At 32.7% G+C, this 25,033-nt stretch overlaps 1 non-coding gene across 1 annotated transcript; it reads left to right on the top strand.

Moving 5' to 3' along the window:
• The first annotated feature begins 10,684 nt into the window (after nucleotides 1-10,684).
• On the top strand, nucleotides 10,685-10,791 carry LOC148763533 (small nucleolar RNA R71). The gene has a single exon (XR_016025647.1). It is a non-coding gene; the product is annotated as a small nucleolar RNA R71 (small nucleolar RNA).
• Nucleotides 10,792-25,033: the final 14,242 nt, after the last annotated feature.

Raw genomic sequence — 25,033 nt, 5'->3', positions numbered from 1 at the left:
TCCAAAAATTTCCTATTGTCTCCTTTTGTCTCCTTGGTACCCAAAATACCTTATTATGCCTCAATTCACTTTCGAATCACTTTTTATCTCATAATTTTTTTTGATAAAATATTATTATTTCATTATTATTTTCTTACGTGCGGAATATTTTATCCTAACTGTTCTTTTTATCTTTCATCACTTTTAAACATTATAATTAACCTCAATTGGCATCCAATAAGCTTTATTAGTCACCACATCAAGTACAGGGTATTACACTCTGACTATCATAACTAGAAGGTGAGGAAACAAAAAGGAGTATTTTCAAGGAAAGTGGCATCTATAAAGACAATATAGCAGTTGAGAGTAGGAAAATAACACCTGTAACCACTTTGAAGACTAGAATAGCCAAGGAAAACACATTTGAGAGATTTTGGAACTAATTTGGTGACTTAAGGACAAACATCACGAACAAAACATGTACTACCAAATATCCTAGGTTCAATAAGAAACAATGACTTGGAATTAAAGAGGACAGTATAAAGAATATCACCATGAAGGATAGATAAGAGCATCCGATTAATCAAAAAAAAAATTATGGAGACAACATTAGCCTAAAACTGTTTAGGAACTTTCATTTGAAAAAGAAATGCTCGGACTAGCTCAAGGAGGTGTTTATTTTTTCTTTCATAAACTCCATTTTGAGACGGTGCATCAATATAAGAAGATTGATGGAAAATGCCATTCTGAATCATGTAGGATTGAAATTTATCAGAAAAATATTCTTTGGCATTATCACTTCACAATGTACGCATAGAAACATTAAATTGTGTTTTTATTTTAGCACAAAAGGCATAAAAAATAGAGAATAATTCGGAACTATTTTTCATTAAGTATAGCTAAGTGACACGAGATTAGTTGTCAACAAAAGTAACAAAGTATTTAAAACCAGACTTAGACACAATAGGATAAGACCCCAAACATCAGAATAGACTAGCTCAAAAGTGGACACAACTCGCTTATTGACTTTAGAAACTGAAGGGAGACAATGATGTTTGGCAAACTAGTATGACTCACAATCCAACAATGATATATTTTGAAATTTAGGACATAATTTATTTAAGGAAGACAGAGAAGGGTGTCACAACAGACAATGCACCTTAAAGAAGGTCAATACACTTGAACAAGCAATAGATTTTGGCACTTATGTGTCAAGGTAGTAGAGATCTCCATACTCATGACCTCTACTAATAATTCGCTTCATCGTAAGATCTTGAAATAGACAATGATTGGGAAAGAATGAGATACAACAATTCAAGGCACGATTGAGTTTACTAACAGTGATTAGATTAAAAAAAACTTGAGTAGATTTAAGATATTGGACAATGAAATTGATGGAGTTGGATTAACAGTTCTAGAACCAAGAACACAAGAGGTTGACTTATCTGTTAATGTAACATTAAAGGAGGTGTATGTGATTGGAAAGTGGAAAATAGATTCGAATTACCTGTCATGTGATCTGAGGCACCAGAATCAATGACCCATTTGGACGATGAGGAAATAAGACATGTAGTGGAGTTACTTGACTCAACGATAGCAGTGATAGGAGAAGTAGTGGATTTTAATGATTCTTGGTACTGAGAGAATTGGGTTAAAAATTCATCTATAGAAACTAGAATAGTCTTATCAGAATATGAAGTATTAAAAGCTGGAATATTTGCTAATTGACCTTGTTAAGACTTATTTTGGAGTTTCCTACAAAAACACTTTGTATGGCCCGGTTCATGACAATAATAGCACACAATTGCTTCTGACTCCTAATTATGACTATCAACATCTTGGTTACAATTGCCTGTTCCCCCTCTTCTGTTACCACTCCTATTATTCTAACGACTTACAAAAGCACTGTTATTAGCTTGAGCCAACGTGGAACTGGAGTTGGAGCTTTCTGTATGAAGTACTCTTGTAATGGTATCATGCAGGGAGGAAATCTCGAAACAAAAAAAAAATCTGAGATTTGACAATCTCAAGCTTTGGAGGGAAACCCACAAGAAAACTCATAATCGTCATTTTCTCCTGTTGAGCTTGGTAAACCTTCACATAAGAACTAAAAGGCAATGGAACATTAAGCTCCTCATAAATTCTTTTAAAATCCATAAAATATGCTATGAGAGACCCATCTTGTTTCTCTACACAATAAAATGCTTTACATACCTTATAAATACATGAGATATTCCCTTTACCAGAATATAAAAAATCTAAATAATCTATCAACTCTTTAACAAATTCACAATGATTAATTAGGCTAATAATCTCACTATTAATGGAATTTCGAATCTGCAGGAATAGCCATGTGTCTTCCCTCATTCAAGTTTGCCTTGTATTATCAGTAAGAGGATCATTAGTAATATGTACATCCTTATTTATGCTTTTTAAATAGACTCGAACTGTTTTACTCTAATCTAAATAATTAGAACCATTAAGATTATGCTATATGACCTTTGACATCACAGGAATCACATCAGCCACTACCATTGATTTTTTCTCTGGCACAAACTATGCCATCTTGAAAATATAGTATCAATACGCAACAAGAGTACCAAACTATCTTGTTGAAACCTTCTGGCGTGAAGACTAAAAGAGAAGACTGAAGTGAAAATCTCTAGCAAATGGCCCTTACGCGCCGGCGTGTGGAATAGAACAAAAAACTAAAGTGGCTCATGACAGCCACTTATGAGGACTCTAGTGGCAAGATTCTAGGATGAAGTCGATCGGTAGGTGGATCTTCTCCTAGAGTTGATCGTGAGGTCAGATTGTCACTCTATATAGGTGACCTAAGTTTGGGTGCAAAAGAGAAACTAAGAACTCTGTTTCAAAAGAAATAAATATGCCAAAACAACTTTGATACCATGTTATTTTGGAAGAGAAAACTTAGTATTTTTCATTCATAATACATCATCTATATATATAGCCTAAACGTCTCTAAAATAGGAAAAGAATAAAAAAATTAAAAAATCCTTATAATTATGGTGATTCCTAATTCCTATAATTATGTTAATTACTAAAGGAATATTTATAGATTTCCCATTCTTGAACACGATCAAAAAGCAAATAATTAATTTAACTAATTAACAAAAATAAAAATCAAAGCAGAAATAAAATCTTGATAGAAATCAATAGAAATAGGTATAAGATTACAATATCCCTCACACTTTATCTAAATCTTACTTTTCTTCCTTTATTTATTTCAATGGTTTAAATTGTTAACTTAGAATCTTCAATTATTTATAAGGGTCTTCCAACTCATCTTATAAAAATATCTATTTTAACCAAAACACTATATCTCCATTTGAATTGAAATTAAAACAGACTCATTAAGTTTAGGCTCTAATTTTGTCTACATATGGCATATAGGTATATCTCTGTCTTATACACAAATCAATTAATATAATCATATGCTATTCCAATCTTAGCTTGCACTAAACTCCCTTTCTTGATTTATGTTTACGTTTCTAAATCAATTTAATTGATGGCCAAGAAATGAAAAGCATTAAGAATAAATTGGAATAAATAAATCAATTCCATTGAAAATAAATAAGAAAGAGACTAAAAAATCATACTACATGTGAGTTCAATTACAATCCTAGAAAAATAAAATTAGCTACTCATAATTGCAAATATAAATAAAAACATATGAAATTTAACAATTAAGAGTAATAAGAAAATAAAAGCTAAGGAAGAAGATTAAACAAATATTTGTAGCCTTGCTCTCTAAGCTTCAACCTCAACTTCTAACTTCTTCAATCTCTTAGGGTTCTCTTATTAACTTCGTCTGAAGCACTATTTAAACATTAATAATCTTGACCTAGAATTCCCTAAATTAAACATAGTTTAACCTAATGGCTCAACTTATGGGCTAAGAAGTGTTATGAGGCCCAAACATCAAATATCATCCTTTAAATTTCCTTTCCCCACAACATTACACTCATTCGTGTTTTGACATGATTATCTTTATCATTTAGGCAAAATTGGCAAAAGTATTCTTCATGAAAAGTTATAGCTCTGTCTCTTAGCTTTTCAATGGATCAAGAATCTCATCATTTGGACATCTGAAATGAGAGTTATGGTCAAAATACTAAAGCATATACGAGTAGGATTTTGAGTCTTTCAAACACCTTTCTTTTCAAAATTAAGCCTTATTCTTTTAAATCCTACAAAAGCTTAAAAACTAATAAATAATAGCCAAATTAAAGTAAATAAACATAAAATTAAAATAACTCAATAAAAATAAACTAATTAAAAAACAACTAAAAATAACTAAATTCTAGTTAAAATTTAAAGACTTAGCTAACATTTAAGAAAAAAATAAGACTAAAACAATTATATAAAATGGAAATATCACACCCCCAAACTTGAGATTTTGCTAGTCCTTGAGTGAAATGAAATAAAAAAGAGAAAATTAAACATAAAAAGACTTTTGCAAGAGATAGAATTATCAAGTCATGATTTCTCAATTTTTTTCTTAAAAATTATCCCCAATTTCAACTTAAGGTAAAATATAGATAATTTTTGAATTCAAGCATTAATTCAAGTGAAAATTTATTTTTCGAATGGATTTCATGTGTGTGTGTGTAAATAATATCTTACAAAGAAGAGCATGCAATTCAAATTTACTTATGCTAATTCAAAACACAGTTTAACACTAGAATCCCATAAAACATAGTTTAACACTAGAATCCCATAAGTTTGTTTTTCATTTCTTTCTCTATTAATGTAGACTAAACCTTATTCAATAATAAATAGGTCTTTATTAAGCTTGTAACGTAAGGTTAGAGCTAAGGTATGATAAAGGAAATATTTAAGCTTAATTTCACCCCAAGCACTTAATTAGTCTAAAACCTATTTGAGCTAATTTTTTTTTCACTAAGCATCCCCAAACTTGTTTTACACTTTTCTTTTGCACAACACATTTTATTTCTTTCTCTTTTTTTTTTATTATACCTTAAACTTATTTTTGACAATTATGAACAAGGAGTAAATTCACCAATTACTTATTTTTTTATCATCACTCCACCTTTCTCCCTTGATTTAATTTTAAGCTCAAGACACTTCCCAGAAAGATTAAAATACATAAGGGTGAATGGTTCAAAAGTTTGGAATGAAAAAAAAACTAAGACTAACATAATTGTATATTTACAAAGAAAAGGTAAATTAGGCTTAAAAGGGGTTACTAAGGATAAATATATAACAAAGTAGGCTAAAAAAGGCTCAAATGGTCCAAAATGACCTAAATCACTTACTATCCTAAGTGTTATCTAGGATTTAGCCTCTAGAACGAATCAAACAAATTCTAGAATTCTAGACTTCACTATACTTTTTTTCAACATGAACTTTCTCTAAATCACACAACAATTCTAAGTAAAAGATTTAGTGCTCAAATTATTGAAAGTCACATTTTAAAATAAAGCTAACACAATAATATCACATTAAATCATATCCATATATTTTCCAAAAGCTAAAAATCACAAAATAGTCAAAATATCATCCTAGGTTCAGGAAAAATCATTGATAAGAAGCAAAATATCTCAAGTAAATTTTTTTGTTTTAAATTAGCACAAATAAAGCATGCAAAACATACTTTAAAAGACATAAAAGCAATTAATTAAGGGCAAGTAAATAAACGTAAACATAAATAAAAGCAGATAAAAGCACGAACTAACTAAATTCTAAAAAAGGTCCCCTAAACTTGAAACAACACATTATCCTCAATGAGATAAAAAGTATAGGAAAAGTAAAGAATACTCACCAAATGCCATATCCACAGTCTACTAGTCATCGTCATCTTCTTCACCAAAATCGTCATTAAAGTCTGAATCTGTGGGTAACAAAGGGAAAACAACCATATCCATACTAATATGCTCTACATATGCTCGTAGCATTTGCTTAAGTGCGCTATTCTACCTTTCTTAGTGGTCCAGATGATGATCAATCCGTTCCATCCATTAAGCTACATTGCTAGTTGGAGCCGTTTGTGAAGGTTGTGGAGGAGCCTTAGAAGAACTACTAGCTATTGCTGCAGACTCTTCCAATCGCCTTAAAATGCCAATGGTGATTGGGATTTTAGGTTATTGCAATTTCTTTATATTATTCCAGCGCACACTAGGTTTCCCACTAAGGTAGTGATCAATGAAGGAAATCCTATACCATCTCTTTTTGTTTGGCCCGTATGCAATATGGTATAAGCGAAAACCTTATCAATGTCAATGGATTTACACGTCAGAATGGCATAAAAAAGAATTGCAAAATCCTTTGTCACATTCCTAATGTGGGTCGATGGGAGCAATCTCACCGCCACAAAATGTAACCACATTTTCAGCCTTTTCTTCAGTGCACTATGTTTGAATGAGACAAGTTTGCCATGGGACATTTTCCATTGTGCTCCTGTAACACAAAGTTCTATGATGATCACATCACAATCTTGATGATCCCCTAAGGACTACCTATATTCATCATTGTTAATGTTTGGAGTCTTAAAGAATTCGTTGAAGGCTTGACTGTGGAATGGTACCTATTTACCATGTACAAAAACCACACCATCAACATGTTCAAATACATTCGCATAGAACTCCTTTTACCATCGAAACGATTTTAGTTTTAGGTTGGGCACAAAACTTCTGCCAATGTTGTCCTTCAATCATCTGATGTATCTCCTAATAATGGACAAATGGAATATTTAAACCTCATTTGGGGATGAGCATCTTATTAATCAGCGAACTATAATATCGTGTTGAAGCATTTGTCAATACCTACTTTGTGCAATTGAATGAGCCACTTGAACTTGGTTTGGATCTCGTTGGTGCCATTACTACAAAATAAATTCCAACAACCAACCAGGACAAAGGCAATCCAAATAACAAGTGTTCAATCAGTGTTAAAAAATTATCCAAAAATAGATTCCTTGATATATTACCCACTTTGTGGCATTTGTCATAGGGCAAAACAAAATTATGAGCATCCTGATTGGAGAACTTTAGTATTAGTTCTTGTTCCTCCAAAGTGTCCTCCATAATTTGAAGAATGGCAACATTGAAACATGCTTTGGATTTCTTCCGTTGGGACTCATTTTCTAAAAATCTAGTCTTTACAATGCTTAAACAAGAAAGGCTCATCCCAAAAATAAAATTTAACATCATAAAAAACTTATTTTTCTAATGGAAATTTAAATATGGGGGAATAATATTACATACCAGATAATTCACAAAATCAGCATACGAAGGAAATGGTTTCTTACCAACTTGAAGGATTTGTTCATCAAGGAAAGTCTCCTTGATTAAGGTTGAATCCCCACTTTTAGCTTCATTCTCCAATCATGATAAATGGTCTGCCACTTGGTTTTTTGTTCTTTTTTTGCACGAATCCCTAGATCAAATTCTTGTAATAGAAGAATCCACCTTATCAGTCTTGGCTTAACATCCTTCTTGGCAATCAAACATTTGATAGCTAAATGGTCAGTGTACATTATCACCTTTGTCCCAACTAGATAGGAGCGAAATTTGTCAAAAGCAAAAGCTACAGCCAAAAGCTCTTTTTTTATTGTGGTATAAATTTTTTGTTCCTCATTCAAAGTTTTGCTAGCATAATAAATTAAATGAAAGACTTTATCTGTCCTTTGTCCCAAAATAGATCCCACCGCATAATCACTTGCATCACACATTAGTTCAAAAAGGAGACTCTAATTATGACTAATTATGATAGGAGTAAAAATTATTCTTTTCTTCAATTCATCAAAAGCAACAAGACAGTCATTATCAAATTTAAAAGGCACATCTTTTTCCAATAAATTGCAAAGTGGTTTAGAAATATTTGAAAAGTCCTTAATAAATCTTCTGTAAAAATGAGCATGACCAAGAAAACTTATAATTCCTTTGACATTTATTGAAGGTGGCAGCTTTCTCAATTGTTTCAATTTTGGCTTTGTCTACCTCAATGCCACTACTATAGACCTTGTGCCCAAGAACAATATCTTCTTGCATCATAAAGTGACATTTTCCCCAATTTAGCACCAAATTTGTTTCTTCACATTTCTTGAGTACCTTAGCAAAATCATCAAAATTATTTCCAAAAACAGAAAACTGATCTATAAATACCTCCAAATATTGTTCCACCATGTTTGTGAATATGTCCATCATACATCTTCGAAAGATGGCAAGTGCATTACATAATCGAAATGGCATTCTTCTAAAAGCGAAGGTGTCAAAAGAACATGTAAAGGTAGTCTTTTCTTGATCTTCAAGGGCAATAGCAATTTGGTTATAGCCAGAATAACCATCCAAAAAATAATAATATTCCTTACCAGCCAATCAGTCCAACATTTGATCTATGAATGGGAGAGAGAAGTTATCTTTCCTTGTAGCGTTGTTCAGCTTGCGGTAATCCATGCAAACTCTCCATCCAGTCACAGTTCTTTTTGGAATTAGCTTATTATTGTTATTGAAAACCACAGTCATCCCCTTTTTTTAGGAACACATTGGACTGAACTTACTCATGAGCTATCAAATATAGGATAACTTAGCCCAGCATCTAGCCACTTGATGATTTCTTTCTTGACCATTTTTTTCATGATGGGATTCAATCTTCTTTGATGTTCAATTGTGGCTTTGTGATTTTCCTCAAGAAGAGATTTATGCATGCAAATAAAAAGGCTAATTCCCTTACTATCAGCTGTGGTCCACCATATTGTTTCCTTGAATTCTCTAAGTATTCTCAATAGCTTGTCCTTTTGAGTGTTAGTAAGAGAAGCAGAAATAATAATTGGATGAGGAGAGGATTTTCCAAGAAAAGCATACCTCAAGTGTGTGGGCAAAGATTTAAGTTCGAAAGTAGGTGGTTCTTCAATGGAAGGCATTGAATTAGGCATCAAAGATGTTGAAAATATAAAGACTTAAATTGATGATTAGTTCTAAGTCTTGAGTGAGCATCTAACAAGTTCGAATATTCAAGAAATTCAAGATCATCCATATTAGAATTAGCAACTAGACATGCTTCAAGTGGTTCACTGGGATATTTTTCTAAAAATACCTTATTTAGTAGACTACTTACAACATTCATAGAAAAACATTCCTCAGAATCCATTCAAAATTTTAAAGTTGTAAAAATATTGAATGTTACCAGTTGGTCTTGAACTTTCAAGGTAAGCTCACCTTTTTTTTCACATAAATTAGAGCTCTAGTTGTTGCTAAAAAAGGTCTTCCAAGGATGATTGGAATTTGCCTATCTTCCTCTAAATCAAGAATTATGAAATCAATTGGGAAATTAAATTTGTCAACTTTGACAAAAACATCTCCAATGATTCCTTTTGGGTAAACATAAGAATGATTAACCAATTGCAGTGTAACAGAAGTTGGTTTGCATTCCCCTAAACCAAGTTTCTCAAAGATTGATAATGGCATCAAATTGATACTTGCACCCAAATTGCTTAATGCTTTAGCAAAGCATAAATCACTAATAGTGCGAGGAATTGTAAAGCTACTAGGATCCTTAAATTTCGGTGGTAATTTATTATGGAGAATTACATTACATTCTTCTGCCAAGAATTTGACATAGTCTTGAATTCACCTTATTTTCTTTTCTTGGAAAGGATGTCTTTCAAGAATTTGGCATAGCTTGGCATTTGTTCCAAGGCTTATGTAAAGGGAATATTTATGTGGAGTCTCTTGAAGACATTAACAAATTTCTGAAATTACGTTTTAAGCTTTTGCTTTTGCAGTCTTTGTGGAAAGGGTGGAGGATAATTTGCTTGAGCCTTCCCTAGACTTTTGGTTTTCCCATTATCTTGCTTTTCAGCATCTCTCTCAACAATTACCTATTCTTCATCCACATGCTCTTTTGATTCCATTGATTTTTCATTTACCCTTTCAACTTCTTTTCCACTCTTTAGAGTGATTGCTTTGCATGTTCCTTACCCTTGGAATTGGCTTGAGTATCACTTGGCAAGGCACCTTGGGGTTTCTTATTGATGGAACTAGAAAGTTGTCCCATTTGAATTTCAAAATTACGAATTGATGTTACTTGATTCTGAATGATGGTGTAATTCTTTGTCATGTAGGCATTAGTCTTTGTCATGAAGGCATCAGTCTTTGTCATGAATTGCATGAACATCTCCTTTATAGTAGGCTTTTTCTCAAGGATAGGAGGTTTTGCTTATAGTGGAAAGTCAGGAGGATTGTTTGGCCTTAGATTTGAAGCTCCTAGGTTATTATTCCATGAAAGTTTTGAGTGGTTCCTCCAACCAAGATTATAGGTATTGGAATATGGGTTGTTTTGCTACCTGTTGAAATTCCCAACAAATTGAACCGATTCAAGATTAAATGGACATTGATCACTTGAATGGCTATCTCCACACAAATTACAAGTTATAAAAGAGTTTAGGACAACATTAACTCCCATTGTGTTAAATCGTTTCGTCAATGCAGCTACTTGTGCAGTCAAGGCATTCAATACATCAATATCATAAACACTAGCAACTTTTTGGGAACTAGATCTTTCTGAAGGCCATTGATAATTATTAAATGCCATCTGTTCCAACAAATTATAAGCTTCATTAGGATTTTTACTCATCAATGCCTCACCAGCAGCAGCATCAATTGTAGATCTTATTAAACTGACCAACCCATTATAGAATGTCTGAACTTGAAGCCATTGAGGAAACCCATGGTGTGGACATCCGCTAAGCAAATCTTTAAATCGTTCCCAAGCCTTTTTTAAGGATTCACCATCAAACTTTATAAAAAAAGTTTTATCATTCCTCAACTTTGTAGTTTTCCAAATGGAAAGAATTTTGCTAAGAATTTTTGAGTCAAGTCCTCTTATGCAGTAATAGATCTAGTGGGCAGTGACTTCAACCACCTGTTTGCCTTATCCCTCAATGAACAAGGAAAGAGTCTAAGTTTGATAGCATCATTAGTCACCCTATTATATTTGAAAGTGTCTCAGATTTCCAAGAAATTAACTAGATGGGAATTAGGATCATCATTGGGTAACCCACCAAACTTAACGGAAGATTGAATGATCTGAATGTAAGCAGACTTGATCTCAAAATTGTTTGCACTAATAGGAAGTCTTCTAATGCTCTGATGTAAGCCTTGCAAAAGTAGAACAGAATAATCCCACAGAGCTTTGTTCTCTTTAATAATATGAATGCCAGCATTATTACCTTGATTATTATTATCTTTAGCCATTGTTTGGTTTAGAGTTTGAACTTGGAAATTTTCCCTTCGAAGTCTTCTAAAAGTTCTTTCTATCTCTGGATCAAAAGGAACAAGATTCAAGTTTCTCTTTTGCATAAAACGACCAAATATGCCTAAAAAATAAAAAAATAAAATAAATAAATAAATAAAGGAAATAAGGCTTCAATTAAGACTAAATTTACTTAGTATTAGTATTAGTAAAAATTCTAGATAACAATTCTTAGGCAACGACATCAAAAACTTGTTTAATTTTTTACTCACGCAAGTATACATATTGCAAGGGTAGTATAATGGCAAATAGAGTATCGATTCCCCAAAAAAATTTACCAAGTAATAAAATTAACACAATTTAATTTTATCCAAACGATCTAAGAGCAAATAATTAATTTAACTAATTAACAAGAATAAAAATCAAAGTAGAAATAAAATCTTGATAGAAATCAATAGAAATACACTTAAGATTACAATATCGCTCACACTTTATCTAAACCTTACCTCTCTTCTTAACTTATTTCAATGGTTTGAATTACCAACCTAGAGTTCTCAATTATTTATAAGGGTCACCCGACTCATCTTATAAAAATATCTATTTTAACCAAAACACTATATCTCTATGTGAATTGAAATGAAAACAAACTTATTAAGTTCAGGTTTTAATTCTGGCTATATATGGCATATAGGTATATCCCATATCCTATGCACAAATCAATTAATATGATTATATGCTATTCCAATCTTAGCCCACACTAAACTCCTTCTCTCGAGTTATGTTTAGGTTTCTAAATAAATTTAATTGATGGTGAAGCAATTAAAAGCACTAAGAATAATTTGGAATAAACAGATCAATTCCATTGAAAATAAGTAAGAAAGAGATAAAAATTTAGACTACATGTGAGCTCAATTGCAATTCTAGAAAATTAAAATTAGCTACTCATAATTGCAAAGATAAATAAAAACATATGGAATAGAACCATTAAGAGTAACCAAAAAAATAAAAGCCAAGGAAGAAGACAAAACAAATATTTGCAACCTTATTCTCCAAGCTTCAGCCTCAACTTTTAACTTATTGAATCTCTTTTTAACTTCTCCCAAAGCATTTTTTAAATATTAATAATTCTGACCTAAAATTCCCTAAATTAAACATAGTTTAAGCTAATGACTCAACTTGTGGGTTGAAAAGTGTTATGAGGCCCAAACATCAAATTTCATCCTTCAAATTTCCTTTCCCCATAATATTACACTCAGTCATCTTTTGATGTAATTTTCTCTATCTTCTAGGTAGAACTGAGAAACGTAGTCTTCATGAAATTGTAGCTCTATCTCTTAGCTTTCCAATGGCTTAAGAATTGAAACATTTGGACATATGGAGTGAGAGTTATAGTCCAAATGCTGAAGCATGTATGAGCAGAATTTTAGGTCTTTTAAACACCCTTTTTTCCAAAATTAGGCCTTATTCTTTTAAATCCTACAAAAGCATAAAAACTAATAATTAATATCCAAATTAAAGTAAATAAACATCAAATTAAAATAACTCAATAAAAATAAAATAATTAAAAAAATACTAAAAATAACTAAATTCTAGTTAAAATTTAATGACTTAGCTAACATTTAAGAACAAAATGAGACTAAAATAATTTTATAAAGTAGAATTATCATCTAACAAACTTGAGTGATCCAAAAGCAAAGCTCAACAGACAAAGTTGGAATCCACCTTAGTTGTTCTTGGTGAAGGACACTCAACTTAAAGACCTTTATTCTTCTCAAGTACGAACTACCTTTATTGAAAGAAAAGAATATAGATGTTTATTCAATCAGTAGATCTTGATGTTTGAAATGTCATTATAGATGGTCCTTATGTCCCTACCAAGGAAGTAGATGGAAAAACAATTGTAAAAACTAGGTATGAGTGGGATGACAAAGAAAAAAAAATGATACAAACAAATTGCAAGGCCTTTAATACATTTCTTTGTTCTCTAAGTGCTAGTGAATTTAATAGAGTATCCATGTGTGAAATCACTAAACAAATTTGGGATACTTTAAAAACAATCTATGAAGGAATAAACCAAGTTGATGAATCCAAAATAGGACTTCTCACACATGACTATGAGCTATTTAGGATGAAAGAAAATGAGACCATAAATCAAATGTATTAGAGATTCACAAACATAGTTGGAGGATTGAAGGCCCAAGGAAAAAATTTCTCAAATGCCCAATTAGTTTTAAAGATACTCTATAGTTTCCTAAGTCATGGAGACCAAAACTGATAGCCATAGAGGAAGCAAAAAACTTAAATGATTTTAAGCTAGAAGAGCTTATAGGGTCTCTACTTACATATGAGATGACTCTAAAACATGAGAGTGCTCTAGATGATGAAAATAAAAAAGACATTAAGAAGAAATGGATAGCTTTAAAATCCAAAATTGAAGAAAATAAGAGAAACATAAGAGATGTGAGTGAAAAAGATGAAGATATAGCCATGCTAGCCAAGAGGTTTAGTTAATTTATGAGAATGAACTATAAAGGTAAGAGACCCCCGAGAAGAGATATGCCAAAGAGAGAACATAGCAAGAACCACCTAATATGCTATGAATGTAGAAAAATGAGACACTTTAAATATGAATGCCTAAACAAGAAGAATGCCCCAAAGAATTTCAAGAAGAAAGCCATAGTTGCCACTTGGAATGATAATGGCAACTTTCAATATGAAGAAAATGAAGTTGCCAACCTTTGCTTCATGGCACTTGAAGACACCAAGGCATTCTCTACCTCTCATGATTCTAGTTAATGCACTTTAGATCAAGACTCATATTCATTTGATGAACTACAAGATGCATAAGATGACTTAGTATTTAAATTTGAAGAAAAGACATTTAAAATACAAGAGCATTATATCCAAGCTTAAAGTAGAAAATGAATTCTTAGTGTCAAGCCCAGCTCTACAATATGTTTATTATGCCATTCTTACATAAGAATGCATGTTTGCTTACTTGGGTACCTTGGAAATCGTTAAAGGACGGTATTGTACCAAATACTACAATTAAGTTGAATTAAGCCTCTAACTAGTCCAAATAGAGATTTTAAGATGAAATTGAGAATTTTAAAACCCTAGAATGACTTAAAATGGTGATTTAGAGTCCGAGGACCAATTTGGAGTCAAATTGGAATTTTCATGACCTAGGGGCAAAATGGTCATTTTGCCACCCGAGGTTAAGATGTGAGTGTTGGATGAAATTTTTGACTAAGATTGATCATTTGGAGTATTGTTTAAGTTTGAGAAGTGAAAAATTTTAATTTCGATATTTTTTCGAGCATAAGGGTAAAATAGTCATTTTGTCGCTTAAGGGGTAAAATTATAATTTTACATCACCCAACACTTGTCCAATACATGGATTTTACCCAATATTATTATGGATAATTGAGGAATTTTAAATGGTGTAGAGAGATTGCTTAATGGGTAAGTATAACACATGGGCCAATGGAATGGTGACATGTGTCAAATTTTCATCCATTTATTATTTGGCTTTAAAAATCAGCCCATAACCCTCCCAACTCATTTCTCTTGGCCGGCCAAAGGAAGAAAGGGAAGAAAAGAAGAAGAACAAAAACCTAGCTAAGAAATTCAAGAGAAATTCACAAAATTTCAAAGAATCAAGTGACAAAAGGTAAGATTTTTCAATTATAGCTTGTGATTTTCCTTTCCTATGCATTCTTTTTCATTTTCCATGGTTGTGAATCCAGTTTGCATGAGGATACCCTTGCTGGCCGGACATGGGGGGAGGAGTTTTGATGCTTGATTTGGTTAGATTTCAATGTATTTTAGTGTTTTTAGTTAGTTAGTGATGTGTAGTATGAAAAGCCAACATGAAAAATTCACTTCCTCCCATCACCCATCATTGGCCGAATTCTCCATGTAGAATATTGATGATGATTTTGATTTTATTTCAAGTGATTTAGTTAGGAATTAGTGATTTATGGTGTGAGAATCAAGCTTGAAAAAATATAGTGTTGATGCACCCACCATGGCCAAAATTCCCAAGAGAAAATGTGAAAATGATTTTGCTAAATTTTATGCTATTTGACTTGTGTTTGATGGTTTGGAAAATTGGAAGAAAAATGGAATTATTGGAGTTGAATTGGACATATTGGCCAATTAATCGAGTGATAGATCGAATTAGGCCAATACCGTTTTATTTAGGTACACAATTGAATTTGTGTAGAACACTGTGTTTAGACGATAATCCGAACAATTTACATCCCATTTCATGCATTAGTATAGAGCCTGAATTGGTTTTATAACAATTTAGCACAAATGTAATAAATGGCTTATTGTGCATTATGTCTAGGTGGTGAGCATTCTGGCAAAAGTAAAGAGATAGTACCCGAGGACCAAGAATCGGAGGACTCGGAACTCGATTTCCATTACAGTGAGTAACCTTACTATCGTCTTAATTATCTAAAGTAGTTTTTATTCGTTTTTGTGATTTTATGGAAAATGAGTTTAAATGGTAAATCTTTATGTTTTATAAGCAAAATGTGATTAAATGAAATGATTTTATAAAATTGTCTTGAAATTGAAAGATGGTTTTGAAAATGGAGTAATTGGAGACTAATTGTTGTGTTATAAATCATGGTTTGAATTGAATGGCTTATGATAATATTGGCATGAATGGTTGAATTGTTAAATGTGTTGAAAAAAGTATGTATTGTTGATTGGCCTTGCGAGGCTGTAAAATAAAATAATTGCCATGTCATGCTATTGAATTTTATTGAATTGGTGGGTTATGAATTGGTCGCTGCAGTGGACGGGTTCCGTGGACCAGCCTATTGAGGGGCACGATAACCCTATTATATTCTTACCTCAGTATGAGAGGCTCGGATGGATAACTCTTGAGGTTAACACTTTAGAGTTCACTTCACGCTAAATCACCACGTGAGGCTGAACTCAGCCAAAGCCAAGGAACGACTATATTTTCAAAATAAAAACATGATTTATGCGTACATGACTTTTAACAGCCTTGGCGGACTCTGTTGGGATAGCCCTCGGCTAAGATATCCCTGATAACTGAGTATGAGAATGATTTTTGCACGAGCCAAACTTTTCAAGAAATCATAAGCCTCGTTGTTTATTTTGGTGAAATGAATCTATTTTATCTTATTAAAATGAGTTCGAAATGCTGAGAATCATTTTTATGCTAATCTATTTTATCTGTCTCCATTTACTCAGCTTTAGATATTTTTGATGGTATTTGTTTACTCACTGGGATTATATAATCTCACTACTTTCCTTTTAACCCATTTCAGACTCAGGATAGTCGGTAAATAGCTCATTTCGTTGAGGGCTACAGTTGGACCTGCATCCTAAAAAACTGTAGGTTTATCACTTTTGATACTTTGGTTATCTGTATTACAGTATGTATGAATTTATTTAGCTTTTACGCTACAAAAATTATTTACCGGTAACTCTATAAATATTGTATTATAAGAAAATAGAATATTTTATTGAATATTTTTATTATATTTAAATAGTCATAAATTTGTTTCAAATGAAGGTTTTAGACATTTAAACCTATTTTTTTGATTATGAATTATGTGTTTTATACTCTCATACTACATTTTTAGCTAGTTTCAAAATTTTTGGAAAAAAATGACCAAAATGCCCCTGTGAGCAAAAAATTATTTTTCTATTGTTTTGATTTGGAAATAGTTTATAATCTCTCAAAACATGATACTTAACAACTGTTGCTCACAGGGGAGGTGCGAAAACTGATATTAAAGCCTTACGAGGTTTCGGTTGGCATTTTGGGTAATGAATGTCTATCGGAATATCGCGATGGTTGTCATGGGCTCGAGGAGAGTATCGGGTCGTGACACTTAGTCAAGACAAAAATTGAACTAGAAAATATACTCAAAGACTTGGAAATTGAGAGAAATGAGCTGAAAAAGAAAAATGAGAACTTGCATATTACATTCTTAAAATTCAACATGAGTCAACAAAAATTAAATGACATGCTAGAAACACAAAGAGCATTTTCTGACAAAGAAGGAATATGCTATGATGGTACCCAAAAGGAAACTCATTTAAAAAATTTATTTTGTTAAAGGAAATGAAACAAATTACTCATCCACTAGATGCATTTATTGTCAAAAAGTAAGACATTTTACTCATTCTTGCCTTTTGAGAACTACCTATCACAGCTCAATCCTAAGCCATGACTGGCACATGGACTCAATAGGCATAGCCATCGGGGCCCAAGCAAGCCTCTCTATGAAAACTTGTTCATTAGACCATCTGTCCTTCATTTACCTCTAAGGTTCTTAATTCATAATTATAAAAAAAAAAAATTCATTTTCAAGAATAAATCATGGCAATTGAACATATACCGTTCATAAAATAATGTTGCTAATTGCCAACCTATGACGATATTACTATTTAAGCCAAACATGCAGTGTTTATAACAAATTTCATGAATTACATTAAATAGCCATATACACATACAAAAGACCTTGACTATCAGCGAAGTGACTCTAACGTGGATACTATCATGGGGTATTCTGGTAAACCTACCGTAAGATAAATAGGAGGAAAAGCCTCTACCTAAGATCCAACTATCTTCGAACCTGAAAACTAAAACATTAAGTTGAAAAGGATGAGTATAAACCCAGTGAGTGAACATGGAAAGGGAATAAGCAAATGATGTGGAGAGCTTTTCGAAAACATGATGCACTTGTTTAAAAACAATGCAATTTTGTATATTATGAACAAAACTCGATGCCATGCTGTTTTTCAACTCATTTTAAAACATTTAAGAAGTTCAAATAAGGCAAGAAAGAATAACCTATTTTTCAAATAAGCAGAGCAAATCTCATTGCAGTGAAATTCGAGGCAGAAAGAACAACCACTCGAGAGTTTCTCGTTGCAGCGAAAAGGCATTTTCACTATAGCGAAATTTCTGGGTAGATGAAATTAGGGGAATTTTCACTGTTATAAAAATCCAATACTGTTGCAACGAAAATCAGATTAAACACATTTGACAATAATCAAGTTTCAACAGTCAATGCAATCACATATTAATTCCAAACCTCTCTATATAGTAAATATATATATTTATATATAAACACGTATACCACCATCGCCTCACCTAGCTCATGTGCACTCCCACACTGAACATAGTCAGAGTCATCGTGTGCACCCCCACATCGTGCACAAGCAATATCATCATTCACACCCTTGCACCTCGTCATCATCGACATGTGCACTCCCACACCATACATGCGCAGTTATAATTATCCCACAACATTAACTATCAATACACAACATATATATATATATATATATATATATATATATATATATATATATATCAACATAATATAGGAGCACAAGGATTCATCATATTACACATTCACAACATAAAAAAGTTTCATTAAGGGCTTGTTCCCATGCAAATTTTAAAGAAAAACCAATAAAATATTTCAAGTGGTTCAATCAAGCATATAATCATTTATTCCAAAACATTTTAGTGCAAGTTCACTCAACTTAATGCCACCTTACAAGACTAGTGCCCACAAAGTCTTAATTCAGGTAGTCCCAAAATACCCTTAAAACCTATATTTACTAATAAGCCATAACAACCTCCATCAAGTCATAATTTGAATTTAATAATTCTAATAAATATACACTATACAATCTACACTAACCCAACTTTTAACCTAGAATTCTAGTCTAATTCACAAACCCTTTAAACTAATTGTTCAAGTTTGAAGTTTCTTTACCTTGGTGCTTGAAGGTATAAAGATCAACCAAACCTAGCAAATTTCAAGGAAAGGAAATTTGAAGAAACTTAGAAAATAAAGTCTAAAAATTACAAACCCATAAATTCAAAAAATTCAAGGGTTGAAAATATATACCTTCTAGCCTTAAAAATGAAGATTTGAAGTAAAAAATCCAAGTGTTGTTGAAAGTGGAGTAGAAATAGAAAATAAAGAAAACGAAGAGAGATTTTTCTTTCTCTTTCTTAGGGTTTAGATGTGTTGGAAATTGGGGTTAGAAGCTGCAGGTTTGATGCCCAAGAAGTTAGGTGAAGGAAGGAGTTAGAAAAGAAAAGGAAAGAAAAGGAAAGAAAAGAAAACAAGGAAAAGAAAATTGAAAATCTTGATTTTTATGGTGGAGAAACAAAAATGGCATTGGGAGGAGATGAAGGAGGAAGATGGTGCCTTGGACGCAATGGCCGGCCATGGGATAAGGATGCAGGAAGCTTTGACCAAGCTTTATGGAAAATTATCGTTTTGCCCTCTAAGGTTTTCGCCATTTTTAATTGTATCCTCCAACAATCTTTTAATTCCAATTTCTCTCCATTTTCTTCCTTAACACTTGTACCAATAAAATTTCAAATTTATGATTCAACGCAGTAACATCGTAGTATTTAAATATTTACTTACCTGCACTAACTTTATTTAATAAAGAAATGCGAGCCCCATTAACGTTATTTTTCTATAAAATTTCCTCATCCTTCTTCTTCCCACTTAGATTGACCATGTATTTCTCATTCATGAAAAATTTTGACACCAAATAAAATATCAATATTTTAATATTATTTTATCCCAAAATTTTCCACTGACCTTCTAGGGCTCCAAGACATCTTACTTTGCCTCGATTCACATACAAATCACCTTTTATCTTACAAATTCTTTCTCAATAAAAATATTATTATTTTATTATTATTTATTCGCATGCGAAATATTTTATCTTAAAATACTCTTTTCACCATTCTCCATCCTTTGGCACTTAAATCAGTATCCATTGACCCTTTGTCTCGTTGATAAGGTCATATTGACTTCTATACGAAGATATTGGGTGTCACAGTCTCTCCCACTTAAAAGAATTCATCCTCGAATTCTCCTCAACTTCGGGTTATTAATTTCCCTCAATGATCCTATTTTGTTTCCTTCTGCATAGGGACTTTTGATTTATGTACTTCATTACCTTTTGTTCGACTGAAACACGTTAGAAGGTTAGGGTACGTAGCTTATCTTTATTATCAGCTTTGAGTCAGAACCACGGTACCCTTCATTTTTGTCTTTTCTCTTATTATTAAAATCCCAAGTATGCCTTAAATTCCATTACTAACCTTAAACATATCTTTATTTCGATTCTTGTCAAACCTCTTGTCATTCATTCACCTTATCCCCATACACTATTATATAACTTATGGCATCCTAAACAAGCCGTATTCATTCCTATACATATTTCCAACATTATGGGGAGTTGAATCTTTCAACCGTTCCCTCATACTTCATGTTTTTCCCGTATTTATGCAACTTAAATCTTCTTAATCATATTAGTCCATCTTGCATGGCCTAATCATGCTATAGATTACAGTTCCATGATATCATTTCTTCGACTATTTTTCCAAAATTTCTTATATCAACATAGCTCAACTTCCTATGGGATTTCCTAACGTTGTACTATCTATACAACTCATCAAATATATATTGAATTCAAATCTCAAATCACTAAGAACAATTCTTCACGTTAGTTGGGCAGATCATTAACTCCACATATACGTATGTACACGCACATTTAAGTATCAACATTCCTTATTATGTGTGGGGATCCTTGTATTCAAGTGCCTTCAAACTAAATTCCTTTTATTTGTTCCCATCTATAACCAAGATTCATTATAATAATTCTCATAGTGTATGTCAACATTTTCATATTTAATCTATGAACATCGGGGCATAATCAATTTCATATTGCCCTTTTTCAATTGTTTAAATTACCATTCAACTTGCATCTTACAACAAGTTATCTCTTACGTAATCCATACGACTTCTCGTCATGCCTATGCATAACCTCACATCATTTTCATGCTTTACTCTTTTCTTATCATTTTCGATTATATGCCTAAGTTTCATCGTACTCTATATCCTTACATCATAATGTCATTAATCATATCTCATTGCTAAACGTCATTTTCATTAAATTGCAATCCAATATGTGTACATGCTTTATAATCTCATTGATTCTTCAAAAATTCATTTTTACTTGGTCATTGCATCTTATGCAATACCATAATCCCTAGAAGTCATCCTTACTTCTCAATATTCTTTCATGCCTCTAACATATATATTATATCCTTATTGCATTTCAATATTAACCAATCATTTAAGACTTAGACTTATTCGAATCATGCATGCCTCATACATCTTCAAATTCCATTTTCCCATCATACATTAGGAGGTTTTCATTGTCTGACTTCATTATCAAGGCTACCTTCAATCATCTTTTGCATTACTTTTTCACATAAATATAACATCATTCTCCCTTAGCCAATTGACTATATGTACTTGAAATTACAAGACTTGAAGCAAGGTTCTCCTCAAGTACCTCTCAATGTCAATGTGAGTATCACTTTTAGCTTACGGTGTCCCTTTTGTAACCACATAACTTAATGCTTATTTTCATAAGATTCATAGCAAGATTCCTCTTGAGTATTTCCTTGCAGATACCCACCTTAAACTTATGTCTCACTGCATAAAATTATTTAACCCGTGGTTTAGCCGTTAGGCTTTTTAGCAAGTTTCAATTTTCCAAATGTTATACTTGCCACGTATGATTGGTAATTCCTTCTCAAGGATGTTTATGCATTCCTGAAACACTTAATCATTTATTGGCTCTTTAACCTTCCGAGCATATCATTCCAAAAAGGCATGCACTTATTCACCAAGATATTTAAATGCATGCTCATCTATCCATACCTTAATTTATCTTTGTGGGTTTCTAGCATGCCACATAATTGGCCTTGTAATCCTTCATTCACAATTTCATCACTTGGTATTGACATACTTTGTCGATGTCTCATACATTCATCTAACTTTTCATTCACTACCTCATCAGCCTTTAACAAGGCTTAATCTTTTGTCTTCTTTATTTCTTAGGATTTGACTTTAGTCAACATATTATTCATTTTAACACTCCTCATGGTAATTTATCTCAATGTAGCCATCTTAAGAACTCTCTAACTTCTCTTTTACTTACATGCCAATATCTATAAGGCAATAAAGAAACTTTTCAATTCACTCATGTAAACACTTTCCTACGCACTTAAAACTCCAGATAGCAAAGCTTAACATCAAAACCAATGACCATAATTCAACTTGTGAGTTTCATCTTCATACCACTCATAATTTGCTAGCGTTTCCTAGCCATGAGGGGTTCTTAACGCTGTAGCGTTGAGCAGTCAGCGCTGTGGCATTGCAACTGCTGGAATTTTACTTTATCAAAACAATTCTTCTACCTTTAAGGCTACTGCACCAATCATTCTCAACTGCATGGCTTTCCTTTAAGCCTATACCACAGTTTCCATCAGCATGTGTATCTTCATTTTGCTTATCATATGCATTAGGCCAAGTCAATACTTTCAACTCATATTATCCTTTAACACTCATCGTCAATCATTAAGTCCCACCTTAAGACATCCTCTCCATATTGTGTAATGACTTCACAAGATATATATGTATATATATATATATATATACACAACACCACACATATAATTATTCATTATTTATGGCATCCCATAATTCTTATCATCCATAATTAATTGTCTTTCTTGTCTTGTAACTCAAATAGTTTATTGACATTTCAGTACAAACGACCATGAAAATAGTTCATCTTTTCCACACGTTATACTCACAATCCTTCCTAATCAAGAATTCATCTTTCTCAAGTTTCATCATTTACCCCCAATGGTCTATATTAGTGCCAAATTATCATTTCATAATGTCATGTCACCATGTGCCTTCATTCTTACCACCAATCATACTTTATAAGAAACAATTAAAAGACTTACATACCTTTTTCTTCTTTTGTGCATTGCACCACTCTTTAGGACTTACCTACACACTACAGATACTTGGCCAACGAATTATCCTTTTTGACCCTTTTTCTGTTTATCCAGCATATACCCTTAATATTTCTCATCCATAAGAATATCGGGTTACAATTTCCTCAATACTTAAGTTTACAATCCTCGACTTAATCACATTAACCATTCAAAGTGTCATCTATAGTCTCATTAATTTCTCCCATATCCTCTCGAATTGTAACTGCAATTGAGAGTTCAAATTTCACATTTCCATGATTAATCGATAATCGTTTGTCAAGTCTTGTAGTTTCTTGTACCATTAATGACTTTCTACGTCGACCTTTAATAATTATCTAAGGCGACCAACCACACCATTAAGGTGAATATCTTTTCTCAATAATTATATTGCTAGTCCACGTCTGTCATACCAAAAGATTCCCATATGCACTAAGTCATTTAAACAGCTACTTCATAATCTGTTTGAGTCACACAAAAATAGAAGCCAAACTCTTAAGTCCTTTGTACAGATAACTACTACTACTTCATTTACACCACGTTTGCCTAGACTTAAAGTAATATAAAATTCAATAAAAATATTAAGTGTCATTAGGATCATTGTCACCTTGATCCGAGTATATTGACAGATCCTCCTTCAGTCCTTTTCAGGATCTTCTTCATCCTCTTGGTTCCTATTCTTCCAAGCTTGTTGTTGCCTCTCAAATTCCTCCCTACTTACAGGCACAACACCCCTTCCACATCTAGGAGGAAAGTTTTGGACACCTGACACCTTCCTAGGACAATAACTGCCTCTTGCCATTGCCTCTTTCACCTTCTCCTTAAACTTTTCCTCAAACATTGCCAACATGAAATTTTTTTTACGCCTTCCCAAATCACATTGCTATCCTCGCTTTCAAGACTTTCACTACTTTCAAGACTTTCCCCACTACGAAACATTATTTCAATCCCGATGGAATCCATCCAATAGGAATCCGGGATTGACCATTTCCCTAACTCCATGGATCAGAGTGCCATTGGCTCCTAGTAGTGGAATCTAACGATCCCTCGCTAGCACTGTGAGGGGTATCGGGACTATTGTCTCTTCCAGATATGGCGTGTGCAACAGGCGCACCTCCAAACCTATATGCAACCAAGTATCAATTGCTTGGCCATTTATACATCATAGGAATAGGTAGGTTTCTAATGAATTAGGGGCTTATGTATCCTCCCGTCGTTGACTTGTGTTGTGCACCCACAATCCAAGGACAAGACTTTACACGGACTCCAACAACTTCATTGACAGACATAAGAATCCCTAAGACTTAACCAAACCTAGAGCTCTGATACCAACTTTGTCACAGCCCAATCTCGGGCCATGACTAGTGCATGGACTCAATAGGCATAGCCCATCGAGCCCAAGCAAGCCTTTCTATGAAAACTTGTTCATTAGACCATCTATCCTTCATTTACCTCTAAGGTTCTTAATTCATTATTATCAAAAAAATAATTCATTTTCAAGAATAAATCATGGCAACTGAACATATACCGTTCACAAAATAATATTACCATTTGCCAACCTGTGACGATATTACTGTTCAAGCCAAACATACAATATTTACAACAAATTTCATGAATTACATTTAAATAGCCATATACACATACAAAAGACCTTCACTATCAACGGAGTGACTTTGGCGTGGATACTATCATGGGGTGTTCTGGTAAACCTACTATAAGATAAACAGGAGAAAGCACTTCTACCTAACATCCAGTTATCTTCAAACCTAAAAACTAAAACATTGAAGTTGAAAAGGATAAGCATAAACCCAGTGAGTGAACATAGGAAGGGAACAAGCAAACGATACGAAGAGCTTTTCGAAAACATGATGCACTTGTTTAAAAACAATGCAATTTTGTATATTATGAACAAAACTCGATGCCATG

Source organism: Theobroma cacao, chromosome 3, assembly GCF_053813885.1.
Source record: "Theobroma cacao isolate CCN51 chromosome 3, ASM5381388v1, whole genome shotgun sequence".
NCBI classification, from domain to species: Eukaryota; Viridiplantae; Streptophyta; class Magnoliopsida; order Malvales; family Malvaceae; genus Theobroma; species Theobroma cacao.
This window is presented reverse-complemented; position numbering and strand designations above follow the sequence as displayed.